The sequence below is a fragment of the Platichthys flesus genome, chromosome 10 (assembly GCF_949316205.1).
Source record: "Platichthys flesus chromosome 10, fPlaFle2.1, whole genome shotgun sequence".
Taxonomy (NCBI): Eukaryota; Metazoa; Chordata; class Actinopteri; order Pleuronectiformes; family Pleuronectidae; genus Platichthys; species Platichthys flesus.
Genome location: NC_084954.1, coordinates 23,915,913 through 23,927,713, shown reverse-complemented (window position 1 = coordinate 23,927,713; position 11,801 = coordinate 23,915,913). Strand labels below are relative to the sequence as shown.

The 11,801-nt window shown below is 40.1% G+C and overlaps 2 long non-coding RNA genes across 2 annotated transcripts; both read right to left on the bottom strand.

The window, feature by feature from the left end:
- Positions 1 to 2,322: 2,322 nt before the first annotated feature.
- Positions 2,323 to 3,603, bottom strand: LOC133962237 (uncharacterized). Its single transcript, XR_009922093.1, has 2 exons — positions 3,336 to 3,603; positions 2,323 to 2,617 (listed from the first exon to the last, which is right to left on the bottom strand). It is a non-coding gene; the product is annotated as an uncharacterized LOC133962237 (long non-coding RNA).
- A 5,332-nt stretch (positions 3,604 to 8,935) lies between these two features.
- LOC133962271 (uncharacterized) lies at positions 8,936 to 10,085 on the bottom strand. Its single transcript, XR_009922107.1, has 2 exons — positions 9,949 to 10,085; positions 8,936 to 9,230 (listed from the first exon to the last, which is right to left on the bottom strand). It is a non-coding gene; the product is annotated as an uncharacterized LOC133962271 (long non-coding RNA).
- Between the last annotated feature and the right edge of the window lie 1,716 nt (positions 10,086 to 11,801).

The window sequence follows — 11,801 nt, the reverse complement described above, 5'->3', positions numbered from 1 at the left end:
AGGGCGTGGCAAAATGGCTCAAGAGCGCCACCTACGGAAAAGCCCCTCATTTAGCATTCACCGATCCTCAAAAAAAACAAAGATTATTGTGTATCATGACTAGATGCACAAAAAAGTCCATCAGTGCATTATGAATAACGCAACAGGAAGCCCGCCAGTTTGACTTTAGTGGCCATTTTGGTCATATTCCATATTTTTTCTTTGATGTACTTGTCGTACAGCTTTCATCAGATCAACTTCAAATTTAGACGATCGTCATCACAACAAATTGGAGATCTAAAGTTATTGAAGGATTACGTTTTAGCAAAACCGTCTGACCGTGGTGTGGCGTTAAAGTTTGATGAAACGCCATCAAAACACAAGCTTCCATATTTCAGACATATTTTGTCCAATTGAGTCCAAACTAGACACATTCGACAAGAGTCGCCACCAGAAGACATGGGTGCAGAAATTGTGACTTACAATCACAGCGCCCCCTGGTGGTAACGCGAAATGTCTTGTTTTGGTACGTGTTATGTTTTTATGTACTACTCAGACAGCTTTCATCAGATCAACTTAAAAATTAGATGAGACTCTACAAAACAAGATGAAGATCTAAAGTTATCAGAATTTAAACTTTTCATCATACCGTGTGACCGTGGTGAGGTCTTAAAGTTCGACTAAACGCCAATATAAGCGAGCTTCTGTAACTTAGACATATTTTGTCCAATCGACTCCAAACTACACATATAAGACAAGAGTCGCGACCGGAAGACATCTACCTAGAAATCATGACTTAAAAGGAAAGCGCCCCCTGGTGGCATCAGGAAATGTCTTGTTTTGGTCATCTTACTCTTTGATGTATTTCCCTCCAGCCACTTTACTAAACCATGTCAAACTGTGTCAAATTGGTCTCAAGATATTGATAATGTAGGCATAACATTATTGTGACTTTTCATCATGCAGATTGTTAATGGCGTGGCATCAAAGTTCATCAGCTCACCATGACCAATTAAACCCATTTTAACAGAGTTACCCTGAACGCAGCATGAGACCGCTTTCGGTTTGTTACGTCTCACACTTGGATGAATTTCTCCTCATTCACTTTGCTAAACCATGTCAAACTGTGTCACATGGGTCTCAATATATTGATAATGTAGGCATAACATTGCTGTGAGTTTTCATCATGCGGATTATTCATAGCTTTGCAGCAGACTTCTTCAACTCGCCATGACAAACGAAGCTGCATTTAACACAGCTGCAAGTGAACGCCTCATGAGACTCTGAAAGAAGTTACGTCGTCACAAGCTGCGGAGCTGTGTATCACGAAGAACCGGAGAACGGTTGGCGAGTCTGGATGAGAGGACGGCGGCGGAGTCACTGTGGACGTTGTTCGCTCAGCAGGTTAGAGTGTGGGACTCAAAGGTTTTTGTCCCCTCTACCGTTGTGTCTTTTCCTGTGTGAACTCTGCCGCTCTCAACAGCAGCACTGGCTATGAGCTAGCTCCTGCTAGCTCAAACGAAGCATCTCTCAACTGCTACGTAAGTTAAACGGACACTTCTGACTGACTGTGATGATAAGCAAAAGAGACACTGTGGATGTGTGATGTGTTGTACTGCATTTGTTTGATCTGTTTACTAATACTAGCTCTAATAAATACTGTATAAATTATATTTTGCTCCTGAATTGAACTGTGTTAAAGGGGTTCACATGGAAAATATATGTTCAATTATGTAAAGGGTGATTTTTGTTACTATTATACTAATGGAGATTTAGCACTTGCTACACATTGTAAGAGCAGCTGTTCAAAGGAGCACTACGTCTTTTAAGGCTCTTTATTCAGAGTCACGGTGTTGATGTCCTGTCACGTGTTACAGTGAAAAATAACCGTGTCTCCCACCTTCAGTATTTAAATCGTTAATCTCAGACAGACTTCACTGAATTCTTTTGTTAAATATGAGTAAGTCATAGCCTTGTACCTTTACTAGAACAGACAGTGTCATACAGAGTTGTGGGCTTATATGCACTACCTATTTCCTAATCTGAAATGATTATGCTCTGATTAACTTTGAACTAATATTTTATTTTTACCATTTAAAAGTCTGTTAATTACTTAACCTGGCCCATGTATGACTTTACATATCTGTGTATTGGTTTGATGTTCCTCTAGAAGGTCCAACTTGACACACAACTTGAATCCAACCAGACTGAACACTGACTCCAGGTACAGACCTGATTTCATTACTTAAAAACAATCAAAGTATTGCACATAATACATAATGTATTAAATTATAATGCAATACTTTTAATGTGAAATAGCTCCATTAAAAACATTCATTGTCATGGTAGTGCACGTTTTAATCCAAAAGCATATTCAAATACACAGTTGAATATCCACAGAAAATAAGATTACACACTTTGTTCATATGTAACTCTTCCTCTACAATAATGACGATCACTTTCATGTTTCCTATCATTTTATTAGGGACAGACGAGCCTGAAGGACACAGCTGTGATGACCATGTTCTGTCTCTTATGGCAAAGCAGAAATATAAAACACTGGGTTCTTATCTAAAGTGTTTCAAATCAGATCTCCACCATGTTGCTGCTGAGGACATCAGGTGCTGCAGTTCTTCATCTATGAAGAGAAAAAACGCACTGTTAAAGAATGTTTTGTGTTGTGTATAAAGCACAACAGATTTCAGATAGAACTGTTGTACTGTGGTCTTGGTTTATATCCTCATGGTGAAATGTACATATTTTAAGTCCCTTCTGATAAAAGTGCTGAAAGAAATACAACATTGTACAAATACATAAAATGTCTTTCTACCTCATCAGTACTATTCAAGGTGATAATCTCCCACAGACCTATTGATAACAGTCCAAATCAAGTCTTTCCACTTCTCTCAGTGTGAAAACATAATTCTATAATTAATTTGAGAACTGTTTACAACACTGATGTGTGGAGATTAAAATCATACCTAAACTGTCTAATTCACTGTAAAACTCCATGACATTCGCAGGCCATCTGTAGTTAAGGGAGCAACGCATGGAGTGATGTGTAGATTACTAGTTTGATGATGCATGAGGAGAGGCGGTGGTCGAGTGGCAGAAACTTGGACTATGGGCAGAGAAGGTCTCTGGTTCGTCTTTGGTTCGACTCCATGGAGAGACAACAAAAGTCGAACCTGGATTGATCTGTCCAAAAATCCAAGAGTCTCCCTACCCTCTCTAGTGCCCATGAGCAAGGCACCTCACTCCCCCAACATCTGCTCCCCCGAGCGCCGTACATGGTCGCTCACTGCTCTGTGTGTCCTGCACCAGATGGGTAAAAAGCAGCGATTAAATTTCCCTACCTGCATGAGTGTGCCTTTGCATGTCTGTGCATGTGTTTGGGATGAATAAATGGATTTTAATCTTAATCTTTTAATCTTAATCAGTTGTCTTCCAGTTGACCAGCATGAAGCTGCAGATCTCCACCATGTTGCTGCTGGGGACATCAGGAGCTGCATTAATGAGGAGCAGAAGCGTACTGTTATGAATGTTTTGTGTTGTTTATGAAGCACTACTTATTTCAGCTAGAACCGATGTACTAGGGTCTGGGGTTGTATCCTAATGGTTAAATGCACATACTTTAAATCGCTTTTGATAAAACGTGACAAAGAAATACAACATTGTACACATAGATAAAATGTCTTTCTACCTCATCTGTAATATTCAAGGTGATGATCTCCCACAGAGCTGTTGATAACAGTCCACATCAAGTCTCTCCACTTCCCTCAGTGTGAAAACATAATTATATAATTAATTGGAGAAGTGTTTACAACACTGATGTGTGGACATTATAATGTTATCACTACTGTCTAATTCACTCTACAACTCCATGACAGACTAAATAAACAATGTGAAAATAGTAATGGCGGATATACCATCCTGTATCAGAATATTGGTGAAACAGTTACTATCACATGAAACGTACACGTGTAGCGTATTGATAGTAACTCATTAAAAAAAATAATGTCACAACCAAAACAAGACTGTCGAGTTATCTTGCTTCAATCTGTTCATTAGACGTGATAAATAAACGGTAACTTTTATAACAATTACATATTACAAAAAACTTGAGGCTGGAAGCATATGATGATAGATAAAGCAATAGGTTATGTTGGATAGTTTCAAGGTTACTTACCTCTAGTTCAGCACCAGCGGCTGGCCAGAAGAAGTGGAGCGATCTTCCTTGCCGCACAGGGCAAACGCAGGCAATGTGGAGACGAGCGCTTGGTCATCGAACGTTCTCTCTTCCCCGACCGCAACAGACTTGAAATTGCCTGTGCTCGGGCCCGTTAGTGCTACAACGTAGCCCTAGTTATTATTATTATTTCCCTTTGGGGGGCTTTTTCAGGGTCTAGACATGCTCAAAAAGTTATGAAACTTTGCAGGAAATTCAAGGTCTGCGGATATTTTAGTATTCTGGAGTAATTGGAATTGGGCGTGGCAAAATGGCTCTACAGCGCCCCCTGGAACCAGCCCCTAGGTTTCCACATAACGGATTTTCATCAAAATCTGGATATAGGTGTATCGTGACCAGTCATGAAAAAAAGTCTCATGGAGCATTATGAAAAACGCAACAGGAAGTCCGCCATTTTGCTTTTAGTGGCCATTTTGGCAATATCCCACATTTTTACTTTTACGTACTTGTCCCAGGGCTTTCATCAGATCAACTTCAAATTCAGATGAGTGTCATCACAACAAGATGGAGATAAAAAATGATTGAGGGATTTTTTTTTTATCACACCGTGTGACCGTGGCATGGCGTTAAAAATTGGTTACACGCCATCAAAACACGGGCATCTGTATCTCGGACATACATGTTCCAATCAAGTCCAAACTAGACATGTCAGACAATAGTCCCTGCCTGATGACATCTATGCATAAATGATGACTTAAAACCGCAGCGCCCCCTGGTGGCAACAGGAAATGTCTTGTTTTTTGCTTGTCTTACACTTGGATGAATTTCTCCTCATCCACTGACCTCAACCATGTCAAACTGTATCAAATGGGTCCCAAGACATTGACAATGAAGACATAAGATTACCGTGACTTTTCGGCAAACGCCATATGAATGGCGTGGCATTAAAGTTCATCAACTCGCCGTGAAACACGAAATTGCTGTAACTTCAGTGTTCATGATTCTATCTCTCTCAAACTACATGTGTGTAACAACAGCCCCCCCCTGAAGATATTCATATGGTTTTAAGAAATGGGCGTGGCAAAAAAACTGACCAGCGCCCCCTATAGGGCAACCCCGGCACTACGATGGCCGACATTTATACAAATCTATCGGGACATGTGTCGTTTCATAACAAACAAAAAAATATCTTGGATAGGTAGGCTTGACCAACCAGGGAGGCCGCCATTTTGGATTAAGTGGCCATTTTTTTTCCATATTCCACATTTTTACTTGATGCACTTGTCCCAGGGCTTTCATCAGATTAACTTCAAATTAAGATCAGTGCCACCACAACAAGATGGAGATAAAAAGTGATTAAGAGATTGACCTTTCGTCACACCGTGTGACCGTGGCGTGGCGTCTTGAGTTTGATTAAACGCCATCAAAACACGAGGTTCTGTATCTCGGACATACATTGTCCAATCGAGTCCAAACTAGACATGTAAGACAAGGGTGCCATCCTGATGACATCTACACAGAAATTATGACTTGAAATTACAGCGCCCCCTGGTGGCTACAGGAAGTGACATGTTTTATACTTAGATGAACTGCTCCTGGCTGATTTACAATATACAGCTCAAATCAGATCAGTCAAGTCATTAGATCATGGTCAGAATTGTGACGTTTCCTCAAACTGGTAAACATTGATGTGCGGCGAAGGATTTTCCTTCGCCAAAGGACACGATGTTATCATAACTCCACTGTGCATTGTCCTATCACTACAAAACTTCTGTCACATGGTCAGAGTCCAAGCCTGAACAGCTCTATGTGTCAATATTTCCTCAGTGTCATAGCGCCACCTACTGATTCGCCAGGAAACAGGAAGTACTTTGTTAATCCACTCTGCATTATCCAACCGGCTCCAAACTACTGACCTATGATCACAATACTGATCTGAACAGCTCCACATATAAATATTAGTTCAGGGTCATAGCGCCACCTACTGATCAGTGTGAAAATTAAGTTGTGTTAACATTGTCCAATTGACACAAAATTGCTCACGCTACATCAGAGCGCCTACATGAACAGATATATATGTCTGTGCGTAATAATAGTGATGGCGCCACCTACTGGCAAACCTACTGCCGCAGAGCGCAAAACGCATGCAACGTGGAGAAGTGCATGCTCGATCGATGATGTGCGCTTGGTCATCGATCGCTCTCTCCACCGACCGCAACAGGCTTCAACGTGCGGGTGCTCGGGCCCGCAAGTGCTACAACGTAGCCCTAGTTAGGGCCCGAGCACCGAAATCGGTGGGAGGCCCTATTGAAATTGAAATGATTATTATTATTATTATTATTATTTTTCTTAGCTTAAATTAATTGGCTTTTTGAGGGCTTTAATGTGCTCAAAAAGTTGTAGGAGTTTGCAGTAAATTCGAAGGCGGCGTAAAATTACGTATTCTGGAGTATTTTGAAAAGGGCGTGGCAAAATGGCTCAAGAGCGCCACCTACAGAAAAGCCCCTCATTTAGCATTCACCGATCCTCAAAAAAAACAAAGATTATTGTGTATCATGACTAGATGCACAAAAAAGTCCATCAGTGCATTATGAATAACGCAACAGGAAGCCCGCCAGTTTGACTTTAGTGGCCATTTTGGTCATATTCCATATTTTTTCTTTGATGTACTTGTCGTACAGCTTTCATCAGATCAACTTCAAATTTAGACGATCGTCATCACAACAAATTGGAGATCTAAAGTTATTGAAGGATTACGTTTTAGCAAAACCGTCTGACCGTGGTGTGGCGTTAAAGTTTGATGAAACGCCATCAAAACACAAGCTTCCATATTTCAGACATATTTTGTCCAATTGAGTCCAAACTAGACACATTCGACAAGAGTCGCCACCAGAAGACATGGGTGCAGAAATTGTGACTTACAATCACAGCGCCCCCTGGTGGTAACGCGAAATGTCTTATTTTGGTACGTGTTATGTTTTTATGTACTACTCAGACAGCTTTCATCAGATCAACTTAAAAATTAGATGAGACTCTACAAAACAAGATGAAGATCTAAAGTTATCAGAATTTAAACTTTTCATCATACCGTGTGACCGTGGTGAGGTCTCAAAGTTCGACTAAACGCCAATATAAGCGAGCTTCTGTAACTTAGACATATTTTGTCCAATCGACTCCAAACTACACATATAAGACAAGAGTCGCGACCGGAAGACATCTACCTAGAAATCATGACTTAAAAGGAAAGCGCCCCCTGGTGGCATCAGGAAATGTCTTGTTTTGGTCATCTTACTCTTTGATGTATTTCCCTCCAGCCACTTTACTAAACCATGTCAAACTGTGTCAAATTGGTCTCAAGATATTGATAATGTAGGCATAACATTATTGTGACTTTTCATCATGCAGATTGTTAATGGCGTGGCATCAAAGTTCATCAGCTCATCATGACCTATGAAACCCATTTTAACAGAGTTACCCTGAACGCAGCATGAGACCGCTTTCGGTTTGTTACGTCTCACACTTGGATGTATTTCTCCTCATTCACTTTGCTAAACCATGTCAAACTGTGTCACATGGGTCTCAATATATTGATAATGTAGGCATAACATTGCTGTGAGTTTTCATCATGCGGATTATTCATAGCTTTGCAGCAGACTTCTTCAACTCGCCATGACAAACGAAGCTGCATTTAACACAGCTGCAAGTGAACGCCTCATGAGTTACGTCGTCACAAGCTGCGGAGCTGTGTATCACGAAGAACCGGAGAACGGTTGGCGAGTCTGGATGAGAGGACGGCGGCGGAGTCACTGTGGACGTTGTTCGCTCAGCAGGTTAGAGTGTGGGACTCAAAGCTTTTTTCCCCCGTCCGTCGTGTCTTTTCCTGTGTGAACTCTGCCGCTCTCAACAGCAGCACTGGCTATGAGCTAGCTCCTGCTACCTCCAACGAAGCATCTCTCAACTGCTACGTAAGTTAAACGGACACTTCTGACTGACTGTGATGATAAGCAAAAGAGACACTGTGGATGTGTGATGTGTTGTACTGCATTTGTTTGATCTGTTTACTAATACTAGCTCTAATAAATACTGTATAAATTATATTTTGCTCCTGAATTGAACTGTGTTAAAGGGGTTCACATGGAAAATATATGTTCAATTATGTAAAGGGTGATTTTTGTTACTATTATACTAATGGAGATTTAGCACTTGCTACACATTGTAAGAGCAGCTGTTCAAAGGAGCACTACGTCTTTTAAGGCTCTTTATTCAGAGTCACGGTGTTGATGTCCTGTCACGTGTTACAGTGAAAAATAACCGTGTCTCCCACCTTCAGTATTTAAATCGTTAATCTCAGACAGACTTCACTGAATTCTTTTGTTAAATATGAGTAAGTCATAGCCTTGTAACTTTACTAGAACAGACAGTGTCATACAGAGTTGTGGGTTTATATGCACTACCTATTTCCTAATCTGAAATGATTATGCTCTGATTAACTTTGAACTAATATTTTATTTTTACCATTTAAAAGTCTGTTAATTACTTAACCTGGCCCATGTATGACTTTACATATCTGTGTATTGGTTTCATGTTCCTCTAGAAGGTCCAACTTGACACACAACTTGAATCCAACCAGACTGAACACTGACTCCAGGTACAGACCTGATTTCATTACTTAAAAACAATCAAAGTATTGCACATAATACATAATGTATTAAATTATAATGCAATACTTTTAATGTGAAATAGCTCCATTAAAAACATTCATTGTCATGGTAGTGCACGTTTTAATCCAAAAGCATATTCAAATACACAGTTGAATATCCACAGAAAATAAGATTACACACTTTGTTCATATGTAACTCTTCCTCTACAATAATGACGATCACTTTCATGTTTCCTATCATTTTATTAGGGACAGACGAGCCTGAAGGACACAGCTGTGATGACCATGTTCTGTCTCTTATGGCAAAGCAGAAATATAAAACACTGGGTTCTTATCTAAAGTGTATCAAATCAGATCTCCACCATGTTGCTGCTGAGGACATCAGGTGCTGCAGTTCTTCATCTATGAAGAGAAAAAACGCACTGTTAAAGAATGTTTTGTGTTGTGTATAAAGCACAACAGATTTCAGATAGAACTGTTGTACTGTGGTCTTGGTTTATATCCTCATGGTGAAATGTACATATTTTAAGTCCCTTCTGATAAAAGTGCTGAAAGAAATACAACATTGTACAAATACATAAAATGTCTTTCTACCTCATCAGTACTATTCAAGGTGATAATCTCCCACAGACCTATTGATAACAGTCCAAATCAAGTCTTTCCACTTCTCTCAGTGTGAAAACATAATTCTATAATTAATTTGAGAACTGTTTACAACACTGATGTGTGGAGATTAAAATCATACCTAAACTGTCTAATTCACTGTAAAACTCCATGACATTCGCAGGCCATCTGTAGTTAAGGGAGCAACGCATGGAGTGATGTGTAGATTACTAGTTTGATGATGCATGAGGAGAGGCGGTGGTCGAGTGGCAGAAACTTGGACTATGGGCAGAGAAGGTCTCTGGTTCGTCTTTGGTTCGACTCCATGGAGAGACAACAAAAGTCGCACCTGGATTGATCTGTCCAAAAATCCAAGAGTCTCCCTACCCTCTCTAGTGCCCATGAGCAAGGCACCTCACTCCCCCAACATCTGCTCCCCCGAGTGCCGTACATGGTCGCTCACTGCTCTGTGTGTCCTGCACCAGATGGGTAAAAAGCAGCGATTAAATGTCCCTACCTGCATGAGTGTGCCTTTGCATGTCTGTGCATGTGTTTTGGATGAATACATGGATTTTAATCTTAATCTTTTAATCTTAATCAGTTGTCTTCCAGTTGACCAGCATGAAGCTGCAGATCTCCACCATGTTGCTGCTGGGGACATCAGGAGCTGCATTAATGAGGAGCAGAAGCGTACTGTTATGAATGTTTTGTGTTGTTTATGAAGCACTACTTATTTCAGCTAGAACCGATGTACTAGGGTCTGGGTTTGTATCCTAATGGTTAAATGCACATACTTTAAATCGCTTTTGATAAAACGTGACAAAGAAATACAACATTGTACACATAGATAAAATGTCTTTCTACCTCATCTGTAATATTCAAGGTGATGATCTCCCACAGAGCTGTTGATAACAGTCCACATCAAGTCTCTCCACTTCCCTCAGTGTGAAAACATAATTATATAATTAATTGGAGAAGTGTTTACAACACTGATGTGTGGACATTATAATGTTATCACTACTGTCTAATTCACTCTACAACTCCATGACAGACTAAATAAACGATGTGAAAATAGTAATGGCGGATATACCATCCTGTATCAGAATATTGGTGAAACAGTTACTATCACATGAAACGTACACGTGTAGCGTATTGATAGTAACTCATTAAAAAAAATAATGTCACAACCAAAACAAGACTGTCGAGTTATCTTGCTTCAATCTGTTCATTAGACGTGATAAATAAACGGTAACTTTTATAACAATTACATATTACAAAAAACTTGAGGCATGTAAGCATATGATGATAGATAAAGCAATATGTTGTGTTGGATAGTTTCAAGGTTACTTACCTCTAGTTCAGCACCAGCGGCTGGCCAGAAGAAGTGGAGCGATCTTCCTTGCCGCACAGGGCAAACGCAGGCAATGTGGAGACGAGCGCTTGGTCATCGAACGTTCTCTCTTCCCCGACCGCAACAGACTTGAAATTGCCTGTGCTCGGGCCCGTTAGTGCTACAACGTAGCCCTAGTTATTAGGGCCCGAGCACCGAATGGTGAGAGGCCCTATTGAATCTGTAAGGATTTTTATTATTATTATTATTATTATTATTATTATTATTATTATTATTTCCCTTTGGGAGGCTTTTTCAGGGTCTAGACATGCTCAAAAAGTTATGAAACTTTGCAGGAAATTCAAGGTCTGCGGATATTTTAGTATTCTGGAGTAATTGGAATTGGGCGTGGCAAAATGGCTCTACAGCGCCCCCTGGAACCAGCCCCTAGGTTTCCACATAACGGATTTTCATCAAAATCTGGATATAGGTGTATCGTGACCAGTCATGAAAAAAAGTCTCATGGAGCATTATGAAAAACGCAACAGGAAGTCCGCCATTTTGCTTTTAGTGGCCATTTTGGCAATATCCCACATTTTTACTTTTACGTACTTGTCCCAGGGCTTTCATCAGATCAACTTCAAATTCAGATGAGTGTCATCACAACAAGATGGAGATAAAAAATGATTGAGGGATTTTTTTTTTATCACACCGTGTTGAATCTGTAAGGATTTTTATTATTATTATTATTATTATTATTATTATTATTATTATTTCCCTTTGGGAGGCTTTTTCAGGGTCTAGACATGCTCAAAAAGTTATGAAACTTTGCAGGAAATTCAAGGTCTGCGGATATTTTAGTATTCTGGAGTAATTGGAATTGGGCGTGGCAAAATGGCTCTACAGCGCCCCCTGGAACCAGCCCCTAGGTTTCCACATAACGGATTTTCATCAAAATCTGGATATAGGTGTATCGTGACCAGTCATGAAAAAAAGTCTCATGGAGCATTATGAAAAACGCAACAGGAAGTCCGCCATTT